Source organism: Mauremys reevesii, linkage group 1 (genome assembly GCF_016161935.1).
Source record: "Mauremys reevesii isolate NIE-2019 linkage group 1, ASM1616193v1, whole genome shotgun sequence".
In the NCBI taxonomy this organism is placed as follows: domain Eukaryota; kingdom Metazoa; phylum Chordata; order Testudines; family Geoemydidae; genus Mauremys; species Mauremys reevesii.
The window spans coordinates 119,892,137-119,911,156 of NC_052623.1; the positions used below are offsets into that span (position 1 = coordinate 119,892,137).

Consider the following 19,020-nt stretch of genomic DNA (forward strand, 5'->3'; position numbering starts at 1 on the left):
GCCCCCCAGGGAAATCTGCCAATAATCAGGAGTTCACCTGCTCACCTGAAGAGCCAAAGGAGATCCAGGTCCCAACTGACTACTCAACTACCCCACAGTTGTAAGAATTGCCATACTGGGACGGACAATGGCCCATCTACAGTATCCTGTCTTCTAACATTGGCCAGTGCAAGATGCCTCAGAGGGAATGAACAGCTCAGGGCAATTATCAAGTGATCCATCCCCTGTGATACAGTCCCCAGCTTCTGGCATTCAAAGGTTAGGGACACACAGACACCTGCCTGCTGCCATCTTGCCAACTCCATGGATTGAAACAAGAATCTCCAGAGCTAAAAAAAACCCATGAATTTCTACAGTCTGAACTAAGGCTCTAGGCTTGAGAGCTGGGGGCTGTTACAGATGCACATCCTCTGCAGATCAGGAACAGAGGGGGCACATAACATACATTAACCATTGGTTACAAAGCATTGCTGGGTTAGGAGAGAAAGAATACAGAATGAATGAGTACAGAATTTTGAGGGGGATAGGAATATGAAACTGATGGATTTTTGAGATTTGGGAATGAATGTGAAATTGATTAATTTTTGGAGGGAAGCATACAGAATAAATGGGGTTTGTGTTAGGGAGAGTATTTACCCAGGGATCTTCACAGACATTTTAGGCACCCTCACTAGAATGTTAGTAACGTGTCTCTGCTTCACCTTCTGGTCCTGGACTTCCATATTTCTCTTTCTAGTAATGTTAAAATCTTGTGGTTCCTTCTCTAACTGAAGTGTGGGTGACTGTAGATTGGGGTAAGCAACCTATGGTACGGGTGCCGAAGGCGGCACACGAGCTGATTTTCAGTGGCACTCACACTGCCTGGGTCCTGGCCACCGGTCTGGGGGGCTCTGCATTTTAATTTAATTTTAAATGAAGCTTCTTAAACATTTTAAAGACCTTATTTACTTTACATACAACAATAGTTTAGTTATATATTATAGACTTCTAGAAAGAGACCTTCTAAAAACGTTAAAATATATTACTGGCACGTGAAACCTTAAATTAGAGTGAATAAATGAAGACTTGGCACAGCACTTCTGAAAGGTTGCCGACCCCTGCTGTAGATTATCCATCTACCACTCTTTAACAAATCCAGTTCCAAATTGTGGAGAAAATTCTGCACCATAGCTGTGTGACTTAATAGCATTGATCAGGTTGTTGTCCATTCAAGATAGCTTTGCTTATTCAGTTTTGTAGCTGCATGTACTTAGTGCAGTACAAGGGTAACAGGAAAACCAGTCACCTTACCTGTGATCAACTGACCACACAAAGCCAAGCCAATCACTTTGCACCGAAGATGAGGTTGGCACCCAACTGGGTAATTTGTTTGTCAAGGCCAGAGCATTAGTTAAAATCCCTGGTCTATTTGTGTCCCAGCAACAGATGCTTTAGAAAAATATTTATGCAGGATCCTCAGTGGAGGTTGCTGGGGCAACGTAAGGGGTTTGCAACATCCATAGAAAAGAGGAAGATTATCTGAACTACTGCAGCATAAAAACAGAAATTTCTGCCACCACAAAACTAGGTGAGCAATGTATTTGCTGTCTTCCTCACTTTGACCCTGAACCACATACAATTCCTTATATTGTTACAATTCATTTAAATGCTAGGATGTTCTTTTGATCTCTGAATTATCAGAATACAGCATAGACAGGGACTGTTGATTACACTGACCACTACCCATATATATGTAAATACACAAAAACAAACATTATCTCCCAACATGACTCACATTCAACCCTTAAAGATATTTATTTTGCAGTATGTTTAACTCTTTCTGGCCACGTGTTACAGCAGGCCCAAAGCAAATTACTAAACAAATAAAACAAAACACGCAAACTAAGCTTGTTTCACTAAAGAAATAAGTTACAAATAGTAATTTATCACCCTATATATTGTTGCAGGCAGATTACAGAACATCTTGAAAAGCAGCTGCACTGGTCTGCAACTTGAGACCTCAGTTATTGTTATTCACAAACTAGATACCCTTCCAGCTTGGGTTCACCTCTTCTCCCCTGAGTTCAGTTCTTGCTTCCAGGTGTTTTTCAGTGTCTCTTTGGGTAGGGAGGCAGAGGATAACCACGATGATGTCACTCCCCTGTCTTATATAGCTCTTGTATATGGCGAGATCCCTTTGTCTTCCAGTGGAAAAACACTGGCATTCCAAAAAGGAGGGTGGTATCCAGTACCAGGTGACTCAGACCCATGTCTCTACGGGGCTGTGGCAGCCATTACTTGTAGGCCATCTTGAGCGTCCACAGAAAGACTAAGTTCTTTCACAGTCCATTGTCTTTGCTAATGGGCCATTAGCACTGTCTGGCTTTCTCATTGTTGTACCTGAAGGGCTAGTTAGGGGTGACGCCCAAAGTAACCCATCTGAAATGCAGATACATATAGTCAATATTCCTAACTTCAGATACAGAAATGATACAGCTATACAAATTGGATAATCACATTCAATCAGGGCTGGATTACCCAATAGGTAGACTAAGCACATGCTTGGGGCACCAGCAAAGTAGGAGGCACCAAAAAAAATTTTTTTTTTGAAAAATTCTGATATTTATTATTTCCAAAAAAGCATTGAAGTAGTCATCATGGGAAAAGTCAGAACTTTGTTAGACTTCCTTACACTCCACTACACACTCTTCCCCTGTTTCTCTGTTCTTTTTATTACTTATCCCCAGCTAAACCAGGGGGGCGTCCTACTAACGTAGATTGAAAGAATGCGAGGAAATCAGATCCTGGTATGTAGTGCAATAAATTTGTTTTATTGATATATTCTTCTGAGTTATACATACTTGATTTGTTTTTTTCTCATATATAATATTTTTATTTTGAATTACATATGGGTAGGGCACCATAATCTTTTCAGTGCTTAGGGCCTCTAAAGGTCTTAATCCAGCCCTGCATTCAGTAAATCATAACCTTTCCAGTAATATTACATAAGCTATCTTGCATAAAATACATCTCAGTTATGTCATCCATAAAAGCATATTTTCATAAACAATATGGAGTGTGATGTCACACAACTGTGTTGCCATAATGGGACGCTTACATCAATTGCGGACAAAGTTAAGTGTAGACATATGCACAACTAGGCAGTGCAGCTGGAACATTTTTAATAGTGGGGGAGCTGAAAGCCAGCCCCCTTACCCCTGTCTACCCCTCCAACCCACAGAGCTGAAGCTGGGAGCAAAGCCCTGGCCTCGAGGTGGCCTCAGAGTCTTGGGCACAGGGCGGCAGCCAGGACTCCAGGGGTGCTTTTAGCATTCCTACTGAGGCCACTTGATGCGAGTCTCAGACGGAGACCACAATTTTCAATATGGGTGCCTCCATATTAAAGCCTTATTTAGGCATCTAAGTAAGTGGCTTACTTTTCAGACATTTGAGCCATTCAGGTGTCTTAATAAGGATTTAAGTGCCTAGTTTTTGGCATCCAAGATTGCAAGTTTGGTAGTAGTTTCCAAGAGAGTTTAGGATCTAGCCCCGTTGATGACTTAAAAAAAGGTTCGGTAGGACCAGGACTATTTCCAGTCTGCAGTGCATTAAAGGGAGAGATCTCATACGGGTAGTTCTGGAATCAATGATGCACCATCTCTCTAGTACAAACTAGTTTATTCAAATGAAATTAATGTGGATAACCAAAAGTTCTTATAAATGAAAGCATCTAGGAACAGGGCCCTGTATTTTTTTTATTATTATTTTTACTCAGAGCATATCCTCTCTGCTGATTTAACAGATTCAGCACAAATTTTTCTACCAAGATAACTTGTTGCTGAAGTCAAACCTCAGGTGTCATATCTGACCTTTGGATAACCATAGATTTCACCAAATTCACAGAATTGACATTCTACTGACTATAATAAAACTCTTTAAGATAATCTAATCTCTCTCTCTGCAGCACTGATACAAACTTTTTTTTCCGTACCTTCCTGTACCATAAGATGGAAAATGCAGTTTTAAAGTAGTTACATGTAACTTCCATCAAAGGAAATATGTATTAAAAATATCTATTATGCTGCATACTCTTTTTAAAGAGCTAAAGGGAAGGTGTGATAAATGAAGTGGGGGGTAGCTCCCTTTGATGGGCACCCAGCCAGCTGTAAAATCCCTCTTGGTAGCTGTTCTCGACTTGCTTTACCTGTAAAGGGTTAAAAAATCCCTCAGGTAAAGGGGGAAAAAAAAGTGGGCACCTGACCAAAAAAGCCAATGGGAAGGTAGAACTTTTTAAAACTGGGAAAGAAACTTTCCCTTTGCCTCCAGAGAAGGAGACACGGAGCAGCAATGCTATTAGCAGGAATGCTGTGTAAGGCTTGGACCAGATATAAAAAGTCATATTCCATACCTAGAAGAAATCATTGGACAGGGCATGTTTAAATAGATTAATAGAATGTAGGGCTGGAAGGGACCTTGAGAGGTCATCGAGTCCAGTCCCCTGCACTCATGGCAGGACCAAATACTGTCTAGACCATCCTTGATAGACATTTATCTAACCTACTCTTAAATATCTCCAGAGATGGAGATTCCACAACCTCCCTACGGAGTTTATTCCTGTGTTTAACCACCCAGACTGTTAGGAACTTTTTCCTAATGTCCAACCTAAACCTCCCTTGCTGCAGTTTAAGCCCATTGCTTCTTGTTCTATCCTTAGAGGCTAAATGCGAGCAGGTTTATTTCTGTTTATTTTTTTTAAGGCTTGTGGACTCCTCTGTACCAACGCCAGATGCTTTTGTTTGCTTTAACCTTTAAGCTAACCCCCAAGAAAGTTATTTTGGGTGCTTAATTTTTGGAATTGCTCTTTTAAAATCTAGCAAAAGCCTAAGTTCCAGATGTATTTTTTTTTAAATAAAATTTACCTTTAAGAACAGGATTGGATGTTTGGTGTCCTAAGAGGTTTGTGCATGTTGTTTGATGGCTGGTAGCAACAGCTAATTTCCTTGGTTTTCTTTCTCAGCTCTTCCTCGGAGGGGGATGAAAGGGCTTGAGGGTACCCCACAGGGAGGAATTCCCAAGTGTTCCTTCCTGTTTGTTGTTTTTTGGTTTGGTTTTTGCATTTGGGTGGTGGCAGCATTTACCAAGCCAAGGTCAAAGAAGAGCTGTAACCTTGGAAGTTTAATGCAAGCCTGGAGTGGCAAATATTAATTTTTAAAATCCTTGCGGGCCCCCACCTTCTGTACTTAGTGACAGAGTGGGGATTCAGCCTTGACAGAAGGTCAGAATACCAATCTAGACAGTGGATTTTTTGCAATCATCCAAACATATTCTGTTCAGTTTGGGTCATCTTTTCACTAGAAAAATAATGTGAAACTTGAGAGGATGTGACACAGGGCAACAAGAATGTGTTCTAAGAAAAAAAACTGGAAAAGGGCAGGATTTACCCTTTTCTTTAAATATTTTCTTTAGTTTTCGGTACTGGGTGCAAGCAAGCCAAAAAGAGCAAAAGAAATGGAACAAAAGCCAGTCAAACAGGAGAATTAGGAAATGAGACAGAAAAAGGAAAGATTGATAAATTTTTCACAGCACCTCACAGAGGGCCATGGAAAGAGAGCCTTCCACCAGCCCATCACAAGGATGGCTCCAACTAAGCAATGACTGGAAATCATTGATGTACACAGGGCCGGCTCCAGGCACCAGCGAAGGAAGCAGGTGCTTGGGGTGGCCAATGGAAAGGGGCGGTGCATCGGGTCTTTGGCGGCAATTTGGCAGCGAGTCCCTAGTCCCTCTCTGAGCTGTCACCGAAGTGCCGCTGAAGAGGAAGAGAGGGGGCAAAAGACCTGCTGCCGAATTGCTGCCACCGAAGGAAGCAGCATGATCGGCTTTTTTTTTTTTTCTCCCGCTTCGCCACTTGGGGCAGCAAAAAAGCTGGAGCTGGCCCTGGATGTACAGTCTCAACCTTGAGTATGTTTTTCAGAATAAAGCAATGCCAAAACTGTGGGCACATCTCTGGCAGGCAGGCCACAGAGAAGGAACCATTTATTCTTGCAATAAATTATACAAATACATCTCCCTCACAAGCTCAGAGAGGGTGAAAGAGATGGTACTCAACAAGTGTGGATTGCATGCTTCAACATTCCACTCTAACCTCCCTTTTCAATTATGTTCCCTTTTATCAATCAGCACACCCACCTGCACTCCCTTCTGTCCTCTTCCCACGCCATTCCTAGCTAACTACCGGAAATGTTGGTAACCACATAGACCAGAAAATGTTTTATTTTTCTTTTCTAATCTAATGTAAGTTCCTGATGCTGACCCACTCCTTTGACTTTCCACAGCTGGATGAACTGAGAAGCTAAAGTTGTGTACTAACAGCAAATGACTCTACGTTATCTATTATTTCATACTCGTGCAGGGGCTTTGGCACCCCCTGGAAGTCTCCTCAAAGCCCTGCGGCATTCATTCCAGTGCAGCTTGCTGGGAGGAAGCCATGCTAAGCTAGCCAATGACCTGGGGATTCAGGGGTTAATTGTCAGCTGCAATACAGAGGTTCTGCCAACAGGAAGCTAATTAAATACAGCTGAGCCTATTTAGGCTCAATCCCTTAAAAAAAAAAAAGGTGTTGCTCTGTGAGGAAAGATCACATTGAATCAGAGCAGGTTGCTCAGGGAAAAGAGAAGCTATACTACCACAGCGAACTTCATAAAAAAATACAACTAGTAAAGCTGCATGGAAGGAAATGCAGGTCGAGCCTTGGCAAACTCTAGTAAATCTGAACTTCTGCAGCAGACCCTCATGCAGAGAAAGGGGTGCGTGTGTTCAAGCTTGAGCCTCTCGTGAACTTCTTTCTGAGCCACTCTGGGTCTGACTCATATCTGGGCTGCCTGGGATCTATGCTCAGTGGCTTGCAAGAAAACTATTTCAAGGCTTGGTCAGTTGGTGGTAGCTCCTCCATTAAATAAGCAACCACCCAGCCAAGACAGCATGTTGTCAGATTGTGGTGGTGCTTTCTCTATTGTTTTAGTGTCCTAAAGGAAAAATGGACTTGTGGGCAGTGGACTAAAACTTGGGAGATCTGGGTATAATTCATGGCTCTGCCAAAGACTTTGTGTGATCTTGGGCACATCACTCAATCTGCCTCAGTTCCTCCTCAGTAAAATGGAGTTAATATGTCCCTACTTTCTATGTACTTAAGGCATCATCCAGACACGAGTGCTGGTATCACAGTGAGCAGGTACCTCACTCACACGAGAAAGCAGTGCTGCTGCAGGGGCAGGCTTCAACACCGAACCAAATCCTTGGTCTACTTTAAAGTAATAGGTAACGAAAGATTCACTGCAATAACTTCCTGTCAGGCAGACAAGTCAAACATGAGGCACACGGGGATACATGGAGGGAAGTTACTTGTACCAGTGGCTCTACAGATGAATTGTCTGTATTCATATCAGCCAGGAGGAATAAAGGTGTAAAGATGATAATACTTTACAAAAAGGTATTCTTAAACTAGAGAGACACTTTTCAACAGAGGATTCTGAACTTGGTTTGGAGGTAAAAACAGCTCCTTGTACACCTCCCTTCTAAACCTCCCGCTCTAGGCCACCAAAAGCAATGATAACATTCTGAAAGTTTGCCAAGGAGGTGGACTTAATGACCTACAAGCGGAAAAAGAACGCTTTTCCTGGAAAGTTGCACTGCCATTCAGAGAAGAATGTTGCATATGCCTATAAAAAAGACTGAAGGAAAAAGAGAATAATGCGCTTTGCTCTCTTGCAAGAGAGCTTTTCTAATCTCTACCATTAGCATCACCATAGCACTTAGTTTCTGTTTGGTAGCATCCATAATAACCGAACATATTAGGGAGTTAGTCTCCAGGTCTTTTTCTATAGGATCACTCATTGATTTTGAGTACAATTACAATCATTGTATAGTCTGTCCATATGATATGAGAATAAACTGTTTCCTGTAGATTTATCAATGTCTCTGAATCTCTTGGACAAACAAAATGTATCTAAACAACTAATGGATGAGAATTGCAGATCTCTTGCAAAGAGAAGCCAGAGGAGAGGAACAAAAGCTTTGAAAAGCTCTGTCATAGAACTGAATTTTCTTCTTTTCAAAAAGAAAAAATGGTGGTAGTGATGGATTTGGGGAGCAAAGGGGAGGTTATTAAAGAAAATGTAGACAATGATATTGAAAGTTGTTATATTGAGGTTGGGGCCTCAGGAGCTAAGCTAGACATTATAGTTCTCATGGTCTCTCCATAGCCAGCTACCAGTATTTCTAATGATTAAATCCCCTATCACAGGCAATGTCTCTTAACCATATTTGTCTCCTGGAGTGACTACCTTGCGGCATACGAATGATTGCCTTCCCTCGACTCTATGAGAGGATGCAGGGCCGGCTCCAGGGACCAGCTAAGGAAGCAGGTGCTTGGGGTAGCCATACAAAGGGGCGGCACTCCGTCTGCTATTGGGGTGGGCCATCTGGGGTCTTAGGCAGTAATTCGGCGGTGGGTCCCTCGGCAGCAGCTCAAAGAGGAAGAGAAGGACCCTCTGCCAAAGTGCCGCCAAAGAATGGAGCGGCGCAATTGACCGTGCCACCGAAGTGCTGCCAATCAGGTTCCTCCCCCGACCCACCGCTTGGGGCAGCAGAAAACCTGGAGCCGGCCCTGAGAAGATGGATCCTATCTAAGGGCGTTTGTCCCTCCATTTCACCCTAGTCCCCTCCTCACAAGAGATCAGATTTCTCAATTGGAGAATTAGGGCAGCCAGTTCTGATTTAGACCCTCATTCCTCTATGAATATGCAATCTCTATAAATAATTCCTTCTCCCTTTGCTTCTCCCATTCATCAAAGGCTATACTTGGGCTCTGAGGGCCTCCTGTGCACTAAAACTGGGTAACCATCACCCTGATTAATCAGTCTCTAATCTCTTACCTCCAGTAAGATTAGGGCTTTTATTTTGTTATTGGGTGCTGGGTTGATTTAGGTTTGCTCCTTAAGAAAGAAGCTAAAGTTTATTTTACAGTTGTTGATTTAGTCCACTGAGCAACCTAACTCCCCTGAGGGCTGGACCCTCGTGCAGTCCAAGATCCCCTGCAGGTGCCTTGTTCTGTAGAAGGATTTAATAAGATTGCAGACCAGAAAGGACCATTGTGATCATCTAGTCTGACCTGCTGCATAACACAGGCCACAGAACTTCCCTGAAGGAATTTCTGCTTGAAATAGAGCATATCTTTTAGAAGAACATCCAATCTTGATATAAAAATTGCCAGTGACAGAATCCACCACAACCCTTGGCAATTTGCTCCAATGGTTAATTACCTTCATGGTTAAATTATTCCTTATTTCCAGTTTGAATTTATCTAGCTTCAATTTTCTGCCATTGGATCTTGTTAGATCGTTAGCTGCTAAACTGAAAAATCTATTATCAAATATTTCTACCTCATGTAGGTACTTACAGATTTGGCCCTTCCCAACTGCTCAGTTACATTCATTCAAATATCACACAACATAGTCACAGCAGGTCTTAGTAGGACTCACTTCAAATATTCAAATTTAAAATATTAGTTCAGGATGTTTAATTTTATTACCTTCAAAGACACTAGTTAAGAGTTTAGTTTTATGAACTTCAAATAACTAAATCAGTGATTTGATTTATTTTGTGCCTCAAAGAACCCCAGCTGTAATACATGGGTGAAGTGTTTATTATTGTGGGAGAAAATAGTAACAGAAGGTTATGTCTTAACTGAACACCAAACATATAAAGTCAGTCCAACCTAGCCTGGCCTTACAGCAACAGAGGTGCTGCAAATAATCTAATGAGTTTCAGCTGCAGCCTACAAAAATGTCTCACTACTTCCACAGAAAGCCAGAACAGTCAATATAAGATGGATGGCCTAGATCCTGAACTGGTGTAAATGGTATAGCTCCACTTTCAGCCAATTTATAGCAGCTTGGGATCTCACCACACATATATTGCATTGAACATCATCCCAGATAGAACACACACACATACATACATGCACGCACTTTTAGGGGCTTGATTACGGTGCCAATGTTTTATTAAATAAGAACCACAGAATAATGCTAACATTACAGTTTTCTTCCAGGGAAAAGCTGAACTTGCTAGAAATGCTTTTCAGCTTATGAATACCCACTGTTACTGGAGAAAAGTGCTTTTGTACACTTCTTTTGTGTGGAGGATGTGGCTAATCTCATTATGTAACAAATTTTACCAAGAACTCTGCATCATTACATTCCTATACACAGGAGCTCTCCACTGTGTAGCTTTGAAGGCTCTGACAGCTATTGAGATAGACTAGCATCTCCATTCTAGCCATGCATGGATGTGGCTAGAACTGAGAATCACCAAGAACAAAAGACTTTGTAGTAGACAAAAGTAACCTCTTCAACATACAGATCTTTATTTCAAGCATCTGTCTTTTGAACTTACTTGTATATGCACCTTCAAAACTTTGTAAAATAACTGAAAGACACAAGCAGAACAGGAGAGGCAAACATTGCAGAGCCATTCTTTTGTTGCATGGGCAAAAGTAGTAAAGCATTAATGAAACAGCATGGTTTAGACACGTTGAGTGAAATCCTGACCCCATTGAAGTGAATGCAAAATTTCCATTGACTTTCATGCAGCCAGGATTTCATGTTAAATGCTAGTGGTGGGGGTCTGTATTCCTTACATTAACATTCCATTCTTAAGGAACTGAACTGCTATAACAGGTTTTGATCAGGGAGTTAACTTTTTTTTTTTAAAACACTTTTGTCTGAAAAATGCCTGAAGCCACAACATCATCATATAATAAGATTTTCCATAAGCTTGGCAAAAGACTATTAGCTTCTGCAGGAATATGTTTTATGCCCAATTACAATGCTCAAGCTGAGATTTTTCAAAGCAGGTCAAAGAATTAACCCATGCATTTTCTATGGTTATTGGCCTATACTCTTTTGAAAATCAGACCGATATTGTTTTTACTCCCAGAAATGTGCTCTACAAGAGGTTTAAATTCATACAGCATAAGAAAACCAAACATTTTTTCAGCTAACAATAAAACAAGCATTTTATTATGATACACAGAAGTTTGGAAAAGTCTGTAACGGGGTGCGCTCACCATTGTGGACCTCCTGCTGGCAGTCTTGGGAATTAGCTCTGCATGATAGTGCATCCTCTTCAGGTGGTGCCTCACCACTGTCATTCCTGCTCTAGGACCCACCTCTCTCCAAGGACCACAGCATCCTTTTCAGCGACACAGCCCTCCAACCGTGCCACACACTGTGCTTCCCCCTTCAGGGGGACCTGCAGCCCAATGTTCAGCCACTTCCCTTAGTGGCTACTGCAGTGAATTGTCTGGCCACTTCCTTATGACCCCAGCATCCTCTTTGCCCTGGCCTCAGGGCCTCCACCTGCAAACCCCCAACAGCTGTCTCTCATTCCCCCAGTCCCTGCTTGCAGCACTGCTCTGTCCAGGGGGCTGGCAGTTCTCTCAGTCCTTTCTCCCTGGGCTCCCAGCAGAAAGCTGCCCTCCTCTGCCCTGCAACTTTCTTTTTATATGGGCCTGCTTGGCCCTGATTGGCTGCCTCTTGTGCAGCCTCCCTAGGGCTCTATTAACCCCTGGGAGCCCAGTGCGGGGCAGGCACTCCATCACAGTGTCTCTTTTGCATCTGAACCAAAGAAAGTTTCATGTCAGTAGGTTGTGTGTGAGGATCATAGTGATCCGTTAGGTGACCTCATTGCTGAAACAAAAAGAGGTTTGATAAGAAGCTGGGAGCAAATGAAACACGCCTATAGATGCTACACTTCTGTGGTTAGATTGATATACATGACAAGGTTACACTTGTATTTTGCTGCTGCACACACTCTGTGAAGACTGTGTAGATCAGGGGTGGCCAACCTATGGCTCAGGAGCCACATGCGGCTCTTCAGAAGTTAATATGCGGTTCCTTGTATAGGCACTGACTCTGGGGCTGGAGCTACAGGCGCCAACTTTCCAATGTGCTGGGGGGTGTTCACTGCTCAACCCCTGGCTCTGCCACAGGCCCTGCCCCCACTCCACCCCTTCTCATCCCCTCCCCTGAGCCTGCCATGCCCTCACTCCTCCCGCTCCCACCCAGAGCCTCCTGCACACCATGAAACAGCTGATCAGGAGGTGCGGGGAGGGAGGGGAGGTGCTAATTGGCGGGGCTGCCAGTGGGTGGGAGGTGTTGGGAGCTGCGGGAGCTGATGGAGGGCTGCTGACGTATTACGGTCGCTCTTTGGCAATGTACATTGGTAAATTCTGGCTCCTTCTCAGCCTCAGATTGGCCACCCCTGGTGTAGATGATTTTAAACTATGTAACTTGGTATTGCCCCCTTAGGGTTGGATCCTGCAAATGCTTGCTGTACCCCACCTCTTAGGCCACGTGATCCTTACAGTCATGCTGTATTCAGCTGGAGGGACCTAAACATTAGACAAAAGGATTTTTTAAAAGTGTAATTTTTAAGTATGCATAACTTATGAAGTGGTTTGATCAACTGCCTTCAAACATTCCAACAATACTTTAAAATGCCCTGAAAATAATCACAAAAATACTTTTACTGAGCAAAGCTATGAGGGGAGTGAGGACAGGGCTTATAACAGAACACCGGTTGCAACCTTAACAATGGAGCTACTGAGAGTGCCTCCATGTGCAGAGTAACTTTAATTACCTGGAGTCCTTGTGGCACCTTTGAGACTAACACATTTATTTGGGCATAAGCTTTCGTGGGCTAACTCAAAAGCAGCTTGTCCAATTTTCTCTTTGCTTTTCACCATTGGGTGATTTTCTACCATACATCAGGCTACATCAATATAATTATAAAAAAACAAAAAAACACAAACTTGAAAAGCCAAGACTAGAACCTAAACCCTCGAACACCATAAAGCTCAGGTCCCTTCCACCTGAACTCAGGGAACACCCTCCATTAGATGCATCAGATGTACAACCGCTCATGTTTTCACTAAATTGCAAACTGATCTCACACAAACTAAAGGCATAATCCAAAGTCCATTGAAACCAATGGAAAGACTCTTATTGACTTCACCAGGCACTGGATCAAGCCCTGAAGCCATTAATGCTAAACTGTCTTCAAATAAACCCAATGTATGTATTTTCTAGATCTAACTGTTGAAAGCTTTAAGGGACAGTAGTTACAAGCCATTTTTGAGTAGTGGCACACAAAGAGATTTCAGAAACAAGTCAGCATTTTCAATCACAGCAATATTTTAATGACCTGTAAGGAACTTAAAATCAACTCAACCCATTTACTCCAATTACACAGAGATTTTAGACAGTCTTCAGAGTAAGATTAGTAATTTTCAAGCCAAAGTTAGAGAGAATGCTAAATATACAGCTTGCAATGCTCAACGTGTTATTTTGGCTCCTGCTGGGGCTCCAGCCTTCATGTGATTTTCTGACCACCCAGGGGAAAACCTTCAGATTGGTTTCTTTTTACCTGCTTTTCTACCTCCTTGGGAAGAGGAGACAATCGGAGCTGCTGCAGGCAAACAGAGCTCTTCTGCTCTCTCTTCTCCCACTCCTGAGGAGCCAGAGAAGCTTTTGGACAGGGGAGGAAGGAGGAGATGAGAGAGCAGGAAAAGCTGCTTAGGAAGCCCTCCTACTCCACCCCTCCTGTGCAAAATAGATCAGCCTGCCTTCTGCTCCTCCCTACCCATTCTTTCTAATGCTGCACCATCTGGCCTGGGAAAGGGAAGAAGAACTTCCGCAGATGCAGATGTGGGGTTGTGGCTTGGGGATAGAAGAACTGTTTGGCTGAGTGGGCAGAGTTGATGTGGGACTGGGGCAGTTGTGAGGACTGGAAGGCAGAAAATTAATTGATATGAGGCTGGGGGTGTAGAGCTGATTCCTTGTTGCTCAAAGAACCTCAGCCAAGACCTAGAATTGTCACTTATCTAGAACAGTTCCCTGGGAGTACAGGATGTTGACAGGAGAGACTTCATCAGGCAAGGTTCAAAGGTTTGCCTAGGCTCTCCACATTCACATTTTGGTTCATTCCTCAACTTTCACTTGGTCATATTGTCACCAGTCTTTGCCATTTGGCTCTCTCTCGATTTACAGTACACCAATGTTTTCATTTGAGTCAGTGCCTGGAGGGAATTGCTCTGAAGGAACCACCTTCTCCAAGGTCATTGGCATTTCTGGCCAATTTTTTTTTTAAACTCTGTAGCCTTCCACAGTGATATTTTGAGATCAGGGATTTTCAGAGGCAAAACACTTTCTGGACTACAGCTTCTTAGGTGGTGGAATGTGTCTGTTCAGTGGATGTCATGTGCCTGTTTTTGTCTTTCCTTTTTACTGAAGGCATCCCACCACACTAAGGGGTGATCCCATCCTCAACAAGGCAGTATAGTGACATCTGGGAGTCAGATTCAAAGTCCCTGTGATGACCTTACAGGGTTGAATGAGTTTAGTATCAATTTTGTGTGTGTAGCTTGAGCATCACCATAATGGAGCATAGCACTCTGCAGCTGAGTAACACAAGGTGAGACTGGTTGCTCAGAGTGTTTTTGGGGTCAGCTCCACATTTTGTGTTGGGCCATTTCTGTAGTTCACATTCTTTTTTGGCTTCTTAATGTGCTCTTTGAATGTTAGCGTTCGCTCAACTGTGACCCCAAGGTAGACCGGATGTTCATAGTGCACAAGGATTGTACCATCCCACAATATCTGGAGTTTTCACTTTGTCTGATGGTGTTTCAAGTGGAAGGCACAAACCTTTGCCAGGGTTGGCTTTCAGGAATTAATGTGTGGTAGTATTTTCCAAGTATGTTCAGGGAGCTAGTTAAAACATGTTCAGTATTCTCAAATCTTTTTGATTGGGTGGCAATACAAATATCATCTGAATATATTAATCTTCCCATGTTGGGAAATTTTGGTTGATCATTTGTGTAGCCATTAAATAACAAGGATGATAACATTGAATCTTGGGGCAATCCATTTCATTGAGTACATCAACTTTCTTGACTGTCCATCTTGACAAAGAAATGTTGATTCTCAGCAAGGAGATGACCTGGGCCATCTTATCATTTCTCAAAATTATTGCCAATTTCAATAGAAATGCATGATAGTTCACAGTGTCATAAGCAGCCGATAGATCAACAAACAGACCTTACAATATTGCAAGTTACACAGAGTCACAGACTTTAAGGTCAGAAGGAACCATCATGATTGTCTAGTATGACCTCCTGCACAACACAGGCCACAGAATCTCACTCACCCACTCCTGTAATAAACCCTTAACCTATGTCTGAGCTATTGAAGTCCTCAAATCACGGTTTAAAGACTTCAAGGAGCAGAGAACCCTTCAGCAAGTGCATGCCCCACGCTGCAGAGGAAGGAGAAAAAACCCCAGGGCCTCTGCCAATCTGCTCTGGAGGAAAATTCCTTCCTGACCCCAAATATGGTGATCAGCGAAACCCTGAGCATGTGGGCAAGACTCACCAGCCAGATACCCGGGAAAGAAATCTCTGTAGTAACTCAGATTCCACCCCATCACAGGCCATTGGGCATATTTACCCGCTAATAATCAAAGATCAATTAATTGCCCAAATTAGGCTATCCCATCATACCATTCACAATATTGACATATTGAGTTAGGTTTGCAATTTTGCCACAACATGAATGTCCTGAGTAGAAACCAGGTTGGTCATCAGTCAGCTGCCCTTCCACTATTGGTGCTATTCTATCCATTATCATCTGCTCTTAGAGCTTATAGTTTGATTAGGGTAAAGATATTGGGTAGTAACTCTTTGCCGAGGTAGGTCTTTATGTGATTTGAGTAGTGTAAGCACTTTGGGATGTCTCCACAGCCTGGATATCTGCATTGTGTCCATACAAGAATTGAAGAAGTCAAGCAGCCATCTCTGTGCTCTTGTCCCAAAATGTAGTAATAATTTATTAGCTATACCATTGAGCCCAGTTGTTTTCCCACATTTCAGGGTTTTCATGGCTATTGTCAGTTCATCAAAGTTGAGTTACTCATTTTGGACTTTGCTGTCTCTAAGGGTACGTCCATACTACCCACCGGATCGACAGGTAGCAATCGACTTCTCGGAGTTCGATATATCGCGTCTCATCTAGACGCAATATATCGAACTCCGAACGCGTTCCCATCGACTCCGGAACTCCACCACCGCAAACGGCGGTGGCGGAGTCAACAGGGGAGCCGCGGACTTCAATCCCGCGCCATGAGGACGGGTAAGTAGTTCAAACTAAGGTAGTTCGACTTCAGCTACGCTATTCGCATAGCTGAAGTTGCGTACCTTAGTTCGGCCCCCCGCCCCCCTAGTGTAGACCAGGCCTAAGGAGTGACCAAAGTTCATGCTTGACTTGTTTCATTCTGCACTTTGTTTTGTGGGCTGATTTACCATTTAGAATCAATAGGAGTAGTTTGGTTGGGGAGACTGCAGCAATGAGCTTTGTCGCGGTGATTTTCTAGGCAATACTAATACTCATACACACATTGGAGGTGAGCAGCCAAAGCTCAAAAGATTTGGCCAGAATGAGATTGTTTTTTAAAATCTCGTGTTTTATTCACATATATGTCTGACTCATGGTTTTTGAACGTTTGGGGTTTGCATTACTGGTAATGGAACCTGGTTTTAACCAGAATTAAACAGAGACTATCACTTCTAAATTTTTTAAGAGCCATAGTTCATCTGCTACATAGTTAAAATCATCACTAGATGGTGGCATTGTACCACCCAAATAATTTGCTGTTTTTCATTTTCAATGGTACACCTCTACTCCGATATCAGGAGCCAAAAAAATCTTACCGCGTTATAGGTGAAACCATATTATATCAAACTTGCTTTGATCCGCCAGATTGCACAGCCTCCTCCGAGCACTGCTTTACTGCGTTATATCCAAATTCATGTTATATCGGGTCGCATTATATCAGGGTAGAGGTGTATTGGTTCTAAAAATATAGTTTTTTGTTTGTCACTATCTTCCACAGATTTGGGGGGTTGTGCAATTTTTTCCCCCATCTTTGTCATTTTTGACATATTTCAAAGAAAAAATCCTCCAAAGTTAAGCTTCTAAAAATCGATATTTAAGCCCTTGAATTATCAAAAGCACTGAACACCCAAACTTTTACTTCAGTGGGAACTGTTGGATGCTCAGCACTCCTAAAAAACAAGCCACTCACTAAAATATAGACTTAGGAGCCTGTCTTTTAGAAAATCTTCATCTTGTTATTTTCATGAATTGACCTATGATTTATTCTCTTTAGTCTCTAAGAAAAATGAAGTCATATCTACTTTGGAAACATGGGGATCAGAGCCAAAAATCTAGCAGAACCAGATGTTATGACCCATAACAGAAAGTACACAGATGACAGGGGGGACATATGGCATACACATTCTTCCCTAGTCTGATGCTCAGCATCAAGACAACTATTTGGCTTTTTTTTTTCATTATTTGTTTCTGGATCCAGTCAGGGTGGAAGTTTGCTGCCTCTTTGATTTTTTTTTTTAAAGGAACGCATGGATCCCTTTTCTTTCTGCTGCTTTTTTCTGGCCTTCCTATCCACCCAGAGAAGGCTCTAGCTACTCACATAATTTATGGGGAAATTTCACATTTTTGGGAAAGGTTCTTTCCCAAACCTGCAGGAATGTATTTTTCCAGTTAACTCTTTTATAGACAAAATGAAATTACATGATTTTTACATAGTCTCATCAAATGGGAAGAGATCTAGTAATTATATTAAGAATTAAAAAAAAACAAAAAACAAAACAAAACATTTTTTTCTCCAAGCCCAATCACTTGATATTGGATTCCTGCAAGAGACACACCCTTGTGCTTCAAGAAGCACACTGAAAAGAACCATGTGCATCATTTCATACTCACTTGTTGTAGTCTATAGATTTTTAAAATCCTCGTCAGCTGGTGTTGCACTACCGCTGGCCTCTGTGTCCCTCCTGGACTCCAGTGCCCCTTTCATTGGGTGCTGTCCCCTGGCAGTACCCCCACTGTTTCTCTAGGTCTCTCCACCCAGGGGGTCCCTCGTCCACTATCCCCACCTCACCTCAATATTTGGCTACTGCCAGTCACCATCTAGCCCCCACTCATTGGGGCAGACTGCAGTGTCTCAGCCAGTCTTCACAGGCAAGGAGGGTTTGGACCTGCTGCCTCTGCCTACCCATGGGCTGCCCTTTACAACCCCAGTACCCAATTGGCCTTAGACTAGGCCGCAGCCTGGGGTTTTCCAGGCCAGAGCTCCCCAGCTCCCTTGGCCTTCCCCCAGCCCTGCTCCATGCAGGTACCGTCTCAACTCCCTAGCAGCCAGGTCCATCTCCCTCTACAAGCAGAGAAAGTGTGTCTGTGCACCTGGCTCAAAGCCTTTTTATAAGGGCCGGCTGTGGTTTGGGGCGTGGCTCCCAGCTGTGCTTACTTCCCCTGGGAGCTGCATGCCACAGCCACAGCCCTCTGCTGGGCAGGAGCGAGTGACCCCCTCGCTACAGGGATCCATTTCTAGACGGAGTTGGGGACACTATTAAATAGTCACTTTGTCATTGTTTGATGGTATTACTACTTAGCTTCGTTTTAGCGATCAGTTTTCAGTTTGTCCCTACACTTCCATCAATACCTCAGCAATGAATACTGTCTCTGGAGATGGCATACATGCATATCAATGTATATGTTGGCAGCAGCTGAATAAAGAGTGTGGAAAGAAGGGGAAAAGCCAGGGCGGGAGGCGGGGGTGTTACTGGCATTGTGTTGATTTATCACTCTGTGTATAATATGTATCTAATGTGGTACCTGTGGGACAAAATCTGACAGGCACTTACCCTGGTGTGCAGGAATGGGGACTGTACAATGTGTCTCCTCTTTTGTGTACCCTGCCCAGAGCCCTGTCAGAATTACAGTACCTGTGCACTGGGACCTACGTTACACTGAAAGGGTGGGAGGTAGGTGGAATCAGATCCTCAACCTCTTTCTGCAGGGCCCGCCGAGTAAGGGGAAATGTGCTGCCCCTTGTGATGGAGTAAAG

General features: G+C 43.1%; 1 protein-coding gene across 2 annotated transcripts in view; it reads right to left on the reverse strand.

Annotated features, from left to right (window-relative positions):
* The window catches only part of IL1RL1 (interleukin 1 receptor like 1), a 74,752-nt gene extending 56,685 nt beyond the window's left edge, over window positions 1–18,067 (reverse strand). Inside the window, exon 1 of one of the 2 annotated variants that reach the window (XM_039520498.1) lies at window positions 17,877–18,067. The gene's annotated coding sequence lies outside the window, so the exon portion shown is untranslated. Of the gene's footprint in view, window positions 1–11,104; window positions 11,510–17,876 lie in introns of those variants that run through there. The other variant, XM_039520470.1, reaches the window with a different exon arrangement.
* Between the last annotated feature and the right edge of the window lie 953 nt (window positions 18,068–19,020).